Source organism: Gymnodraco acuticeps, unplaced genomic scaffold (genome assembly GCF_902827175.1).
Source record: "Gymnodraco acuticeps unplaced genomic scaffold, fGymAcu1.1, whole genome shotgun sequence".
NCBI lineage: Eukaryota > Metazoa > Chordata > Actinopteri > Perciformes > Bathydraconidae > Gymnodraco > Gymnodraco acuticeps.
The window spans coordinates 9259033-9274145 of NW_022990590.1; positions in this window are offsets into that span (position 1 = coordinate 9259033).

Sequence of the window (15113 nt, forward strand, 5' to 3'; positions counted from 1 at the left end):
GCCCACTTAATGCGCGGCATGTATCGGCCGGCCGGCGACGAAAGTATGTTACTTCACAAAAAACCCTATGCATTTAATGTTATTTTGGACAATTCATATAGTAATCACATTACCTGAGCCCTTGAGATGCCTAGAGCCAATTTAACAGGGGGGGTGGACCTCACCTCCTCTAGGGGGGTCCGGGGGCAAGCTCCCCCGGGAAGATTTTTTTTTAAAATGTTGAAGTTAAATGCATCAATCTGGTGCACTTTGAGAGCAAAATTAGGGACTAAATCTACTGTGGGGCAAAAGGGACTGCTAGGTGGGGGAAAGAAGAGGAAAAGGAGGGGGGAAAGGGAGGGGGAAGAAATAAACAAAAAAGGAGACTTTATAATACTCTAAGGCCAATAAACCCATTTCATTTTCACCCATTTACAAAATGTTGAAACGTTTAGCATAGAAAAACAAAAACACAAGTAAATGTATGCTTTCCCATATTATTTTTATTATTTCTGGAATCCCATGACAACGATAAACATCTTATACAACATTATTATGAACACAGATACAAGGGGTACATTCTATACAACAACAGTAAAATAGCTTACTTCTTGTCTAGAGAGCCTTTCCATTCTGCTATGGTCTGTCCAGATGCTGGACAGTACCATTTACCCTTAAGCTGGGTATGGCCAGTGCTCTTTCTTTTCGACTGACCACAGCTTTTGCATTGGTAGTGGTAGTCCTCTTTTATGAGTCGCTTCTTTGGTGGCTCCCCTCTTGCCGCAAGCACCTGGTCCTCTTTTGCTGTCTTTTCATGACGCCATTTCCTGCGCCTATTTAGGTCGACAGAGGATTTCTGGACTGAGGAATGCTGAGGAATAGGGGCTTGTGAAGATCAAGCAGTAGACGGAGCAGGTGGAAGGTGACCCTGTGTGTGTGAAGACGGAGCAGGTGGAAGGTGACCCTGGCCTGCAGGCACGTGGGAACTGCCATGAGGCAGGAGATGGTGCTGGAGGCACGGGGTACAGCCATGAGGCAGGAGATGGTGCTGGAGGCATGGGGTACTGCCATGAGGCAGGAGATGGTGCTAGAGGCATGGGGTACTGCCATGAGGCAGGAGTTAGTGCTAGAGGCATGGGGTACTGCCATGAGGCAGGAGATGGTGCTGGAGGCACGGGGTACTGCCATGAGGCAGGAGATGGTGCTGGAGGCATGGGGTACTGCCATGAGGCAGGAAATGGTGCTGGAGGCATGGGGTACTGCCATGAGGCAGGAGATGGTGCTGGAGGCATGGGGTACTGCCATGAGGCAGGAAATGGTGCTGGAGGCATGGGGTACTGCCATGAGGCAGGAGATGGTGCTGGAGGCATGGGGTACTGCCATGAGGCAGGAAATGGTGCTGGAGGCATGGGGTACTGCCATGAGGCAGGAGTTAGTGCTAGAGGCATGGGGTACTGCCATGAGGCAGGAGATGGGGCTTGTGGAAGGTGACCCTGCATGTGCGTGGATGAAGCAGAAGAACCTGAGTCACCTCTGGCACTGCGGCGCTGGCATATCAATGCCTCACCCTCCCTATTGTCAGGCTCCTGGATTTCTAGGATAACATGTCCGTGCTGCACTGGTTCAGTAGGGAGCTCCCTCGGTAATGGCAAGGAATCCTCAGCTGCCGTTGCCTTTTCGGGAAGCTGCACTCCTTGGAGCAATGAGTCCCGAGCGGTTCTTTTTTGTCTGTCTTGTAACCTAGAAAGACATACAAAATATTGAGAATTTCAAACAAAGTGAATCCATCTAAAGTGCAGCTGTTAAAGAAAATGTAGCCAACATATCTTACCAACAAGACACAGTGGTGTTGTTTATAGTGAGAAGAACCAAGTCGGTCTTCTCCTGTACGACGAGGCTGTCTTCCAGCAGTTGCTTTATGTGGACGTAGGATTGCACCATCGACTGCGGAATAGGCAAGATTTTACCCTTGCTGTCTTTGGGTCGGTTTCTTGCAAGCTCAAACTCCTTCAAAAGCCTGAGTGAAACACATTCACATATGCGGTTGGCATCAGGTCTCAGAGCAGCCTGACCATGGGTCATGAATAGTCTGTGAAGGGAAAAGACAATTTATAAATATTATACGGATATACAGTACAACCCCACTTCACAAATGGACTATACCAGTTCATTTGTCTGAATCCATTACTAAGAGTCTAAAATGCTATGAGGGTTAGACATACAAAACAACTACTTACTACTTACTACTAACTAATTAAGATATATGTGAATTATGTAATGTGTGCATCCACTATAAGTCAGTTCACCTTTCAGCTGCTTGTTGGCCTGGCGCAGAGCCACTTCGTTTCCTGGAAGCTCTCCATGGTCCAGGCAAGGTCCTTTTTTTGGACTTCAGGCTATAGGTTGTGGGTTGCTTATCCATTTGATGTAGCTTTGAATACAGCCTCACTATGTCATCCGTCTCGCCTACTGATAATGCCGTTATTGTTCTATTAAGTAGAACAAGATACTTGGCCAAGTCATCCACAGCCTCCCATCCCTGAACACCTCGAGAATCACAGCGGGTATTCTGAAAAATGAACAACCATTGACAAATGATTAATAAATGGTCACATGACCTGAGCCGATGTCCTGGGCGCAGAGACATTTTTGTCAGAAGTACACATCTGGCAGGACTGTGAGACATCATCGTGCTATAAGCACACTACACCAATTGACTAATTGAGACTTAATGAAACAAGTTATTCATAGCATGTGCGGAGCAATAATTAATCCAGAATAATTTAAAAACAATGTGATTTTACAATAGGTCAGATTACCTGAGAGGTTGTGTAAGTGGACGCGTCGGGTGAGTCAGCAGGAAGATAAATAGTGGATTCAGGCCGGGGCTCTTCAGGTGGGCTCTCAGCTGCATCACTTTGGGGGGATAGTGCCAACGACTGTACAGCCGTACCGGCCATGAGAGACAAACAGTTGAGTAAAAATATCGCCATAAAAATGTATCTAAATGCATGCAAAACAAAAAGACAAATGTAGCCTATGCGATAAAAACATCATTCAAAGCATGTATGTTCTTCTAGAATTCATATGCCAGGGCAATAAAACAATAATCAGATTACCTGAGATGATGTGTGAGGTGATGCACCGCGGGGTGCTGAAGTGTCCACTTCCGAGGGGCGCTGACTGAGGATCTCCACTGCATCACTAATTGTGATGTCAAGGCACTCCTCCTCCTCCCGAACTTCAACCTGGCGGTCTGGAACAATGGTGCCAAGTTCACTGTCCTGTTGTGGACCCAGCAGATCTCCTCTGTCAGACTGAGCCAGCAAATACTCCACAGCTCACCTGCCATAAAATAAATTATGAAAAATAAAATGTTTAAATTTGGAGAAATAGACAAGTTGCTACTAGAAAGAACAAGAACAGAAAGGCCTAGTTGCAGTGAAAATGGGGTGTCCTGAAGTGACTTACCAGTGGGTTTCCCAGGGGGGATGAATTCCGGTAGTAGCGCACAACCAAGAACTTGCTGGCTGAGGGCATTTAAATTAGTCTTCAGTCGGACATTGTAGATCCTGGTTTGTGAAGCACCACTCACATGTACAGCTGCATGGGCTCGATTCATGTTCCATCTGGAACTCCCTTCAAGCATGTACATTTGTATGTGCATCGCATTAGATCTCCAGCCTTAAAAAAGCAAAACATTTTAAATGTAATTAGCATTTATGAAGCGATGATACACTTTTCCATATCATACTGTTTTTATGACAATTCAAAATATATATTATTTGAACCCGGGATGAAGGTGTTCTGATGCCGATGGAAGCTCTCCACAGAAGAGGAACCTCTGCCACATCTTAGGACATCCAGAACCTTACTGCCCTTTTGTAGACCTGATCCGACTTTGGTGTACAGTTCCACACCAGGGGGATCCTGAATGCATGGCAAATGTTTTTGTTGAACCTCCCACACACGTGTCATGCTCTCAGGATTGATAAGCCGCAAACCTGATGTGTCAGTGAGCTCCCACATTGAGTTGAGCAAATCTTGGATGAGGGCACGGCTTTCCTCTATCCCACGAGTTCTCCTCCTGCAGTGTTTGGCCAGTTCGCTGGAGCTGATGTTGGCCAGAACTTGCGCTTCTGAAGGAGTCTGACCAGCATGTAGTTTCTTGAGCTCTGAAGTCTTTGCTTCTTTCAGATGGCTGATGTCATCCTTGTCCCACTCAAAAATGCAGCTCGACATTTTGGAACAGAAAGTGCCATACAGGGGATGGTGTTCTGTAGTCAGACCAGTTGTGAATCGCCTCATGTAATGGAAAATATCCAATTTAACTAGTGTTTTCCAAGGTCGAAACCAAACTTGAACCGGGGTTAAACCTGTGCAAATAAAAAAACAAGGTGTGAATGTAAGCATGTAATTAAAATACAAATGTAAACGGGACTGATGAGGGAAGACCAGGTAAGTAGTTGAATGAGCAGAATGTCAGGTGTAAAGCAGGAGAGCATCTGGTGGAAAGGCAGGGAATGGCAATTGATGGTTTAGAAGAAGTGGGAATGTCATCATGGAAAGACCCTTCTTATTTGTGCCTCCTCGTCTCATCCAGGACAGACACCTTGATATATTAATGTGTGTGTACTGTGTAAAATAATAATACAAATGTTGGTAATATGTAATTGTCACCTTATGCCACGTTGCAGTTTGAATACAAAGTAAACAATATACATACATAAAATACACATATGATGCTGCATCAAATATAATTTTAAATGGTTTAAAAGGATGTCTCTTTTTTTAAATGCCTTTTTCACTGTATCCTCTCTCCTTATGTCTCTCCCTTAGATTTGAGGCAAGGAAAGTGGGGAAAGAAATCAAAGATGTACAATCTTAGACTGGTGGTATTCATATATAATGAAGTACCTTATTCTAAACAATAAGAGTCTTATGTTTACACGTTTGTAAAGGTTTTAATTTTGTGCGTGCAATAAATAACACAATGATACACAAACAGTCAAACTGCCTAATACCTGTCTCGTTGCAGCAATCTCGGTCAACACATGACTTCTGGCTCTGGCTCCCCAGCGTCTTGGTAGCGCTTGACGATGCCTTATAAATCCATAAATCCATAAATCCTCTAGACCAGCTCCCTCACCAGTGGTTAGGACACAGTTCAGAACCTCGCCACTTTCATTACTGACGTTTGTCATCCATGTGGCCGTGTCTGCAATGGCCCCGGCAAGTTTCTTAGTGATCTATAAAACATGTAAATCCAATATAAAAACATAATCAAGTGTAACTCATGACAATGAATTAAAACATAGAACATTAACAAATATTTTTCTGCACCTTTTTTGTGGAGTCAAGTTTTAAGATCCTGCCATATGTGGATGTGATTATACCCTTAATCTCCTCCAGATGACCCAGGATCTCATTGGCATGGACCGTCTCAAACCACTGCGCGGTGGACACATATAGACTGCTACATCAGATTGAGTCATTGTGCTCCTCTTTTTGTGGAGCTCACAATCAGCCAAGTACTCTATTGTATGCCTTGCCCACTCCTCGCTGTGGACTTCTTCCAGTGCTTGCTGCAGGTAGCTGGAGCTGTTCCCTACAGTCCGAGGTTTAAGCATGGTCACACACTTCCTGTCCAGAGCCAGCTGTGCTGTGAGAACTGCAGGAAACCTGTTCCTGTGAGCAGGATCTAACTGAACCAATACATCCGCACTCCAAGGACACACAGGGTAGGGATCATGCACTTACTGCACCGAGGATAGTCACAGCCGACCAAGTAGTACCGTGAATCAAGGTCGATGACTTCCCGTACCTTAGGGTATATCCCTGAGTGATGCATCTTCCTACCGCACTGAGCGCACTTCAGTGGAATACCCCACATCCTCATCAGTGCCCACAGAAACATCCGCTGCCTGTAGTAGCTCATGGGTTCAGGTGGAGCAGTTGTAAGTTTTGGTGGATTTGGGGGATGGAACCAGTTCTGGGAGAACTGTTGCCTAAGCTGTCCTGTGGGCTCGTAGAGACACGTCACAATCCACTCCTGGTCGGCTGGTTTGATGACCCGCTTGAACTGGTTGGGGAGAAACCTCACCAAATTCACCTCTGGCGGCCTCAGATGAACGAGAGATGGAGATGTGTGATAAAGAGGAGAAGGAGGAGGTTGTGGCTGTTGCGGTATAGGAGTCGGTTGTGTTGGTGGTCCAGAGGTGTGTTGTGTTGGTGGTGCAGAGGTGTGTTGTGTTGGTGGTGCAGAGGTGTGTTGTGGTGGTGCAGAGGTGTGTTGTGTTGGTGGTGCAGAGGTGTGTTGTGTTGGTGGTGCAGAGGTGTGTTGTGGTGGTGGTGCAGAGGTGTGTTGTGTTGGTGGTGCAGAGGTGTGTTGTGTTGGTGGTGCAGAGGTGTGTTGTGTTGGTGGTGCAGAGGTGTGTTTTGTTGGTGGTGCAGAGGTGTGTTGTGTTGGTGGTGCATGAGGTGTGTTGTGTTGGTGGTGCAGAGGTGTGTTGTGTTGGTGATGCAGAGGTGTGTTGTGTTGGTGGTGACAGCTGGAGGGCATGATGCACCTGAGCTGCTCTGTGTGGCGGTGACAGCTGGAGGGCATGATGCACCTGAGCTGCTCTGTGTGGCAGGGACTGACTGCTGTGTCCCTGAACTTGAGCTCCATGCTGCCTCCAAGTTCTGACTTCCTGATGCAGCTGCCTGATCACCTGACTGTGGAAAAATAGAGGTTATCAAAGTAATCAAAGTCAACTTTATTGTCAATCTTCTGCTTGTATGATACAGACAGGGAGATCGAAATGCTGTTTCTCACAATCCCGAGGAGTACATACAGATGTAGCGCTTCATTTCAGACGCCTACCCGTGCGGGTCCGTGATCGGCACGGGGTGGGCCCCTGCTGAAAAGGAAAACCCCCCGCAGGACTTGAAACGCCCCCTTGATAAATATATTTAATTATAAGGAAACCAGCTGCAATGGATCATGGATCCACCAGGGGGAGCCGTGATTAAAAAGCTGCCACACTGGAACTCATGTGAAATAAACAGCTGATCTACAGGTATCTGATATAGCGGATATTTGTTAAGATCCATATGTCACGGATAGGATCATATTATGTGCTAAATAAGAGACATGTAATCATTTACTAAACATCCCCATGTTTTTATTTAACAAAATAATGTTTAATTCACGTTGGCGTAAGTACAAAACCATCGCTATGTTTTTAGATCAGGAAATGCATCCAGGCTCAAACAAACAATTTTCAATCATCATCCTCACGATCATTTAATGTATCATATGTTCGCGAGTTGAAATTAATGCACTAAATTTAATCCACGTGAGTTTACAACAACAAAAATAATCGCTTTGTTTTTATATCACATCCGACCGGAGGAAAATGCAGCACGGGTCTCACTACCGATCATCCTAATCCCACGGGCAAACCATAATATGTACAGTGTTAATAGTTTACTGTATTATTAGTGTCTAATATTACTGGGGATTTCGGAATGGTACTGGATTTTGATTTATTGTATCGGCTTCATATCGCAATATATTCCCGAAGTCTGAAATGCAAAAATGTCCCACATTAGGGCAATTCACCCTACATTTAATCATTCAAACAAAATCATATTTTGTTTCTTTTTAACGAAATAAATGTGGTTTAATCCACATAATTTACTGTGTTAATTGTTTACTGTAGTATTGTGCACATTACTTTTCGCTGCTTGTTGTACCCCTGGTTAGAAGCTAAACTGCATTTCGTTGTCTCAGTACCTGCAATATGTGCAATAACAATAAAGTTGAATCTAATCTTGAGCAGGAACAAATGTATTTAGGCTACTTAGTACATATCTGACAAATGATTAAACACATTTGTGCATTCTTTAAACCGAGTCAAGCCGAGTCCGGAGGTGGCGGCACAAAGTGTGCACCTGATTGTTTAACTTGAAGGTGCCTAATGACATTTAATCATTCAAACAAAATCATATTTCGTTTATTTTTAACTAAATAAATGTGGTTTAATCCACATAATTTAGGCCTACTGTGTTAATTGTTTAACTTGAAGGTGCCTGATGTGAACATTTTCAGAAGAACTATAGCTTGAATGGCCTTTGTATGTATACAGTAGGCCTACAGTATAGCCCAACCATGTACACCTTCCTTTTTTCCCATCCAAAGTTTGAATTGGATAAAGGTAATGGTTATCGATGGTGCTTTTATAGCCTATTGTATAATAACTGTGTGATTTATATTGCTTTTCAAATGCATATGGCCACCCATTTACACTGCTCTTCCCGTCAAGAATATGAACTTAGTTAGATCACTTTACATTTCTGCAAATTAATCTTTAATCACACACGTCTCCCCGTCCCGAAAATGATATATAAAATAAAAAGAGGAAACCATTTTCAAGTTCAGTTTTCAACGTTTTATTTAAAATAACAGACACCATACGGTAGGCCTATCTGCTGCGGAAACCAGGACGAGCTATTTCGGCATCTGTTTTTCGGGGGCTCCTCAGTCTCTCATTTACCCAGCTCCTGATCTTATGCCACTGGTCAATGTTCAGATTTGGGAACCAATTGGAAACATAGGACTCAATCTTTTTCAACCTCTTGACGGGAAAAAAGGAAGGTGTAAATGGTTGAATGATGAATAAACAGTGAGGAGGGGTACAGTATAAATACACTAGATATACACAGCAGCCCAGCCTGTGAGCAGTATGAACACCAATGAGCGCTCAGCTCGAGATACCAGCGAGTCAAGAGAGAGAATGATATCTGCATTTTCTCTTTTGGTTTGATTAGGACACATCCTGGGGATTGTGTTTACAAACATTGACCAGACCGTTCACCAGCCCCCACCCCCCATGTTGCCTATGCTGTCCTGTGTCCTGTGTTGCGAACTCTTTGTTTAAAACGAATTGGCCATCGGAATGTGTGGAGGAATTCTCCCAAGGGTCACATTCCACAGCTCTCTCTCCCCCCCCCCCTCCTGTGATCTCCCATCCCCCAGTCTGTAGGTTTGTGTTTGCATATTTCTATGCCGTAATTCATACTGATCCTCTCACGCACATACATTCTCCTTACAGTATACATACATAGGCTATATGAGTCCGTGTATCTACGGACCATTTGTTTTTCTTTATTAAAAAAGTAAACGGAAGAGCGTCTGAGAGGCGTTTTTGCCCTTTTGCTTTTTACCTTACTAAATGGTCTAATGGTCAGTGGAGCGAGGGGGGAGGCCCGCGAAACTCACGGAAGTGATTTCAAAACAAAAAGCACTCGTTTGCTTGGAACAAAGAAAACGGCCAAGACACACATTGAGTCCAGAAAATGAATGTTATTAAGGGCTGTAAATATAATAAGCCTGTGTCTAAAATTGACAACAGGCTTATTATATTTACAGCTCTTAAGATACACTTTTGTGTTTAACAGCTGACCACTACCATGACATACATTGTTTTAGTAGATTTCGCATGAGAGCAAAATGTATAAATTTGAGCATTAAATTATATGAATATGAGAACAAAATGCATGAATGTGTGAGTGACAATATATGAATGTGTGCATTGAAATATGATAATATGAGAGCAAAATGTATGAATGTGTGAGTGTAAATATATACGTGTGTGAGAGTGAAAATGTATGTATGTAAAAGGAGAATATATGTGTGTAAGAGTGAAAATATGCTGCATTTTGAATGTCCGATAGTCCACCATTTCCACTTTTAATAAAAGTGAAAAACAATGAACAAGACTTAACGTATTCATCATAATTAATTATATTTATTTCGTTTGGATGTAGGATTTTTGACTTTGTTTAGAGCAGTGATCTTCTACTATATGAACATTTTGGACCCAAAATCACAAAAAAAACGTAAAAACAGATTTTGAAAATGATATTATTTTTCATATAGGTAACACAAACATACACAACGAAACCATTTAAAAGCTGGAAATATATACATAGGATGTCACTATGATAATGTGAAAGTTTGATTGAGGTAGCATGGGATTTCATTCTGATAAGGCAAAAGTGTTATTATAAATATAATACAAATATATATATACACATTATGTACAAAGATCAGTTTTTTCTGTCTTTATCTGTGCCACGCTTCAAAGCGGTTTCTGTCAACTACGACACAGAGGGCAACATCACAGGTTCCTCCTCCTCCATGTCAAAAAACAAGCTTAAAGCTTGATTCACGTTCAGAGTTCTCTTCATCATAATTCAAAACTCTAAATCTATCTAACTATATCTAAATTCTCAATGTTTGTCTGTCACTTTACTTCAATCGCCGTCTCTCTTCGTCTCCCGCCGCCTGTCTTCGTATATCGTCGTCTCTCTCCATTTCCCGCCGTCTCTCTTCGGTTCCCGCCGTCCCTCTTCGTCTCGTTTCATATCACTCCGTTTACCTGATTACCTCACCCCCTCCCTGGTAAATACATCCTGTTGAGCAGAATCTACAGTTTCCAGTATTTTCCGTTTCGTAAAATGATAAAATACGGCGAAGATATTAAAATATGTGCTTCCATTATTCATACTTCTGAAATATATCTGTATTAACTTTATATCATCGTATGTCCGTGTTTATTGGGTCTTTTTGCATGAAACAAAGACTGGCATATAGTTTCAAGCCAGTACTTTCGACAGAAATACACATATACATCCTGTTGAGCAGGATCTACAGTTTCCAGTATTTTCCGTTTCGTAAAATGATCAAATACGGCGAAGATATTAAAATATGTGCTTCCATTTTTCATACTTTTGAAATGTATTAACTTTATATCATCGTATCTCCGTGTTTACTGGGTCTTTTTGCATGAAACAAAGACTGGGATATAGTTTCAAGCCAGTACTTTCGACAGAAACACACGACAATGTTGTCCGGACTGTTGTTTTTATGCGGCACCGGCTTAAATGTTCATAAATGTGTTCATCCATTCAATGTGGCATCTGCTATAATGGGGTTAATGTATGATATTACTTAATAATACAATACATTATAATATATGATATGATAATTACATTTTAGTTTTATTCATTTCTTATTTCATAGTTTCTCATTATTGTTATTTTTATCGCTCATCTTATTTTTGATTTTATTAATCTGTGTGAATCTGTGCTGTCCTGTTTTTCACTCTCACCCTGTTGCTGTTTGAACTACTGAATTTCCCCATGGGATTAATAAAGGTCCATCTTATCTTATCTTAATGTATAAGTTGATTTACTTCAATCTACTGTACTGTGTAAAAACACCCCAACAATATTACAAGAAATATACTGCATAAAGCAAACTATATATACTTTATTTGATCTAAAATATTGATGTTTTTTCATTATAGTAGCTTGTGAAAACCATACAGTAACAAATAAGTGATTAAATGCTGCAGTATCCAGCAAACACAACTGCAGAGCTGCAAACATTGCAAACAGACTAAGTTCTACAACACCCAGTTGTCTTTGTGTATTTTGTGAATGAAGCGCCATCTCATGGTTAAATCCTGTAATTGAACAAATGGGGAAATTGGGCAACGCCCTCTAGCAATTTGGCAACACCCCCAGCCACTGGGATCCGCTGGGCTTTTGACTGGGACACACCCATCTGAGTCTGATCTGGAGTGCTACATCTGTATACATGTGTGTATGACTAAATAAATATGACTGAATATACATTTTGAATGTTATTGTTAACAAGAGTAAAGCAATTCAAGCATAGCTATTAGGGACATAATTGCAAACAATGCATTTTCCTGTGCAGACACCTAAAAGTGAATACACATTGGCTTATGGCAACAATCGTCCGTGCAGGATTAACTTAAACTGAATTATCTAACTTAAATATAACCATCACTCACCACATGATATCCACATTTGCAGAGGATTCTTCTCCCGAATATATCAATATACCGGACTGGGAGGTTGAATATAGGTGTCAAAGGACAGGCGTCAATACGCTGAATGACAGACTTCCATTTCTTGGACTTTGGTCTCTGTCCCGTGCTGAACCGGTGCTTCCCCTGGGCATACTGGTGCATGATACCAGCCCAACAACCGTCAGGTTTACCTGTCTTCGTCATCACTGAAATATCAAGGAAAATGTCAGTTGGTGAAATTAGATAAATATACATAGAAAAGGATATATACTGTAAACATGACATTGTATTGTCATTGATTTGTTCTACTTAGCAGTATGTAATTAAATAAGCGCCAGCCACATTTAGCAGTAGCAGCAATATTAATTGAAGAACACAGTAATGCATCAATAATTATTATGAAATGTTATAGTATTAAGCATATGAGAATGTAAATGCAGTACCTTTAGCTGTGATTATATTACTTTAACTGAATTAAAATATCTGAGTAGTTATTTTCTCCACCAAGACAATACAATATTAGTTATACTAGTGCAATATCGCAAATGTGCTGTAGGTGGGACAGATATTAACAGTATGCCACTGTAGCACTAACGTTATAGGCTATATAACGGCATTTTATTATTAAGTCCGCACACTTCAAAAATAATCGTGTGTACAAAGCTACAAATTCTCCGTACAGTTACAGCGAGCGAGAAAATCCACGGTTACTACCACACAACATTTACCGCTATTTCTTTTTTTCAGAAAGAGTGCAACTTTGAACTATGTGTAATCAATAATATCTTCCGCTATGTCGGGTGTCCCTTGTATGCTACAATAATTATGACCGAGGTTGGTTTACTATAAATGTCAGACAGATATAAAACGTTACAGCGTTAGCATGAGCTAACTTTAACAACGGGAGCTAACTTTATACTTTAACAACGTGCCCGATGCGGCGAATCTCGGAATAAACACGTGACAACAATTACAAATGACTTTCCCCGGATGAAAATATCATGGCCAGCTTTCAGATAGAGTATTATCGTGTAATTAATACAAGTTCATTGTTATTGCCTGTTTTTCTTTTCTTCGTCTTCTTCTTGCGAACGCTCTCGGAGATGGAGAGGGGAGGTGCGAACCTTTTGCCCCATGTCACGTGTAGGGGTAGCTGCCCTGTCATTGGGTGTCGGTTAGGACCTGGGTCGGACCTTCGTTAGGAACTGTTCGGAACTGTTAGGATTGGTAGGACTTGAGTTGGCAGTCCAACCGGCGGAGGTGACGAGCCGTAGGGTCGCCGGTTCAAGTCCCTGATCAGTCCTACATTTGGAGTGTGGACTTCTACTTGGAGAGGTCCCAGTTCACCTCCTGCCCTGCCGTGGTGCCCTTTAACAAGGCACCGGACATCCCCCTTCCCCCCATTGCTCCCCGGGCGCTGTACAATAGCTGCCCACTGCTCCTAGTACTAGACTCCTGGTACTAGGATGGGTTAAACACATTTCACCGTGTGTGCTGTGTGCTCTGCATGGGTGACCATTACAGAGGGTTTCATCCCTCCCAATTCTTCTTCTTCTTCTTCTTCTTCTTCTTCTTCTTCTTCTTCTTCTTCTTCTTCTTCTTCTTCTACACCCATATAAAACAGAACTGTAACCAGATTGACTTTTTCTTTCAACATTTATTTGAACAGCAAGTGGAGGCAAAAGTGACTGCACCTAAAACAATAAACCTGCTAGCTAACTAGCCTAAACTCAGTAACAGAATGTGGGCAACACGTTCTTCTCCACAGCTGCGCGACCTCTGAGTCAGACGTCACTTCTCCCTTTTCTATCCTACGGGTACAGCCACTCCCCCTGAACCCCATTTATCTGCCAACCCATTGAAACTGATAGATAGAACTAAGGTAGCCTATCAAAACGGCCACACCCCACTGGGCTGGGCTGGGCTGGGCTGGAACACTTACAAATGTGGGCCGGTAGGATTTAGGTAAGCAAAAAAAAAAAGGGAGTGGCCGGAACACTTACAAATGTGGGCCGGTAGGATTTTTTTGGCCCTCCGGCCCACACACAGCACCGGCCCACCGGGGAATCTCCCGGTATTCCCAATGGCCAGTCCGCCCCTGCATATTATTATGAATATAGTTAGATTCCACCTTCATGATTATGGATCTGTGAGTGAATTGTTTTCTAACACGACCTTTTTATTTATATCAGGTCTTAAAGTTTTTGCGTAAATTAGGGCATGGTCACATTGAGTGACAGCTCTGTCAAGTGACTGCTGCTTCTAGCTTCTTGTCTCTCTGCTACCTGCTCCGTGAAGCTACAGGGACTCTGCCTGCTCAGCTCATCCAGGGAACACAACTTGACCCGGCCGTGTTTGTTTGTTCTTCATGCTTATATATCGGACTATTGTGACTCGCTCTGCGGTTGAAACAGACGGTGCATGAATGCGGTTTTGCAGTAAGTGAAATTTGAGTACTTTATTTGTGTTAATGATTTTAATCAGCTAATGAATGTTAAGGCTTGGGTTAGCGTAAGCGAGTGGTAGATACATCGGTGTTAATCGTAGCCTCCAAGTTAAAATCATAGACTATATAAAGGTTGAAACGAAATAGACAAGTGTTAAGCGTTAAGTGGGATAATACTGTAGAACAAACGGCTTCTGTTTGAGGTTGATAAAACAAAGTCATCCTTGTAATTTAGAGAGATATTGTATTATGTAGGTAGGAACTGTATGCATCGCTAAGGTTCATTTAAATTGGCTATGCTCAAGTATGTAGACAAGCTAATGTCGAAGTAGTGTATGTGAAATCAACCTCACAATAAGATGTGTGTATATTACAATTATTAATGTCATATTTCAAGATGATAACTTAGATATTACAATATGGTTGGTTGAGCTGGAGTTCATTATCGAGCTTACACGTCACAGTCATCTGAAGAACGAACCCAAACCTTGTTGTTTTTATTTATTGCATTACCAAATTGGTATCAAATAAACAGTAAGCATTGGTAACACAACTTCCAAAGTTACAGTAAAATAAAAAGGACCCTGACTCGGACAATACACAATCCAACGTGTTCAACAGAAGATAATCAGTTATATTGTTTGTACGCATGGTACTTTACATATATATCTGTTTGTTTAAGGTGTCCAGGTGATGCAGACAGGCTGAACCAGAGAGTGAGAGACAGAACTGGACTCCTCACAGCAGTGAACTTCAGCACAGGTACAAAGACTCTTTTTTTCATACTGTACAAAGAATCA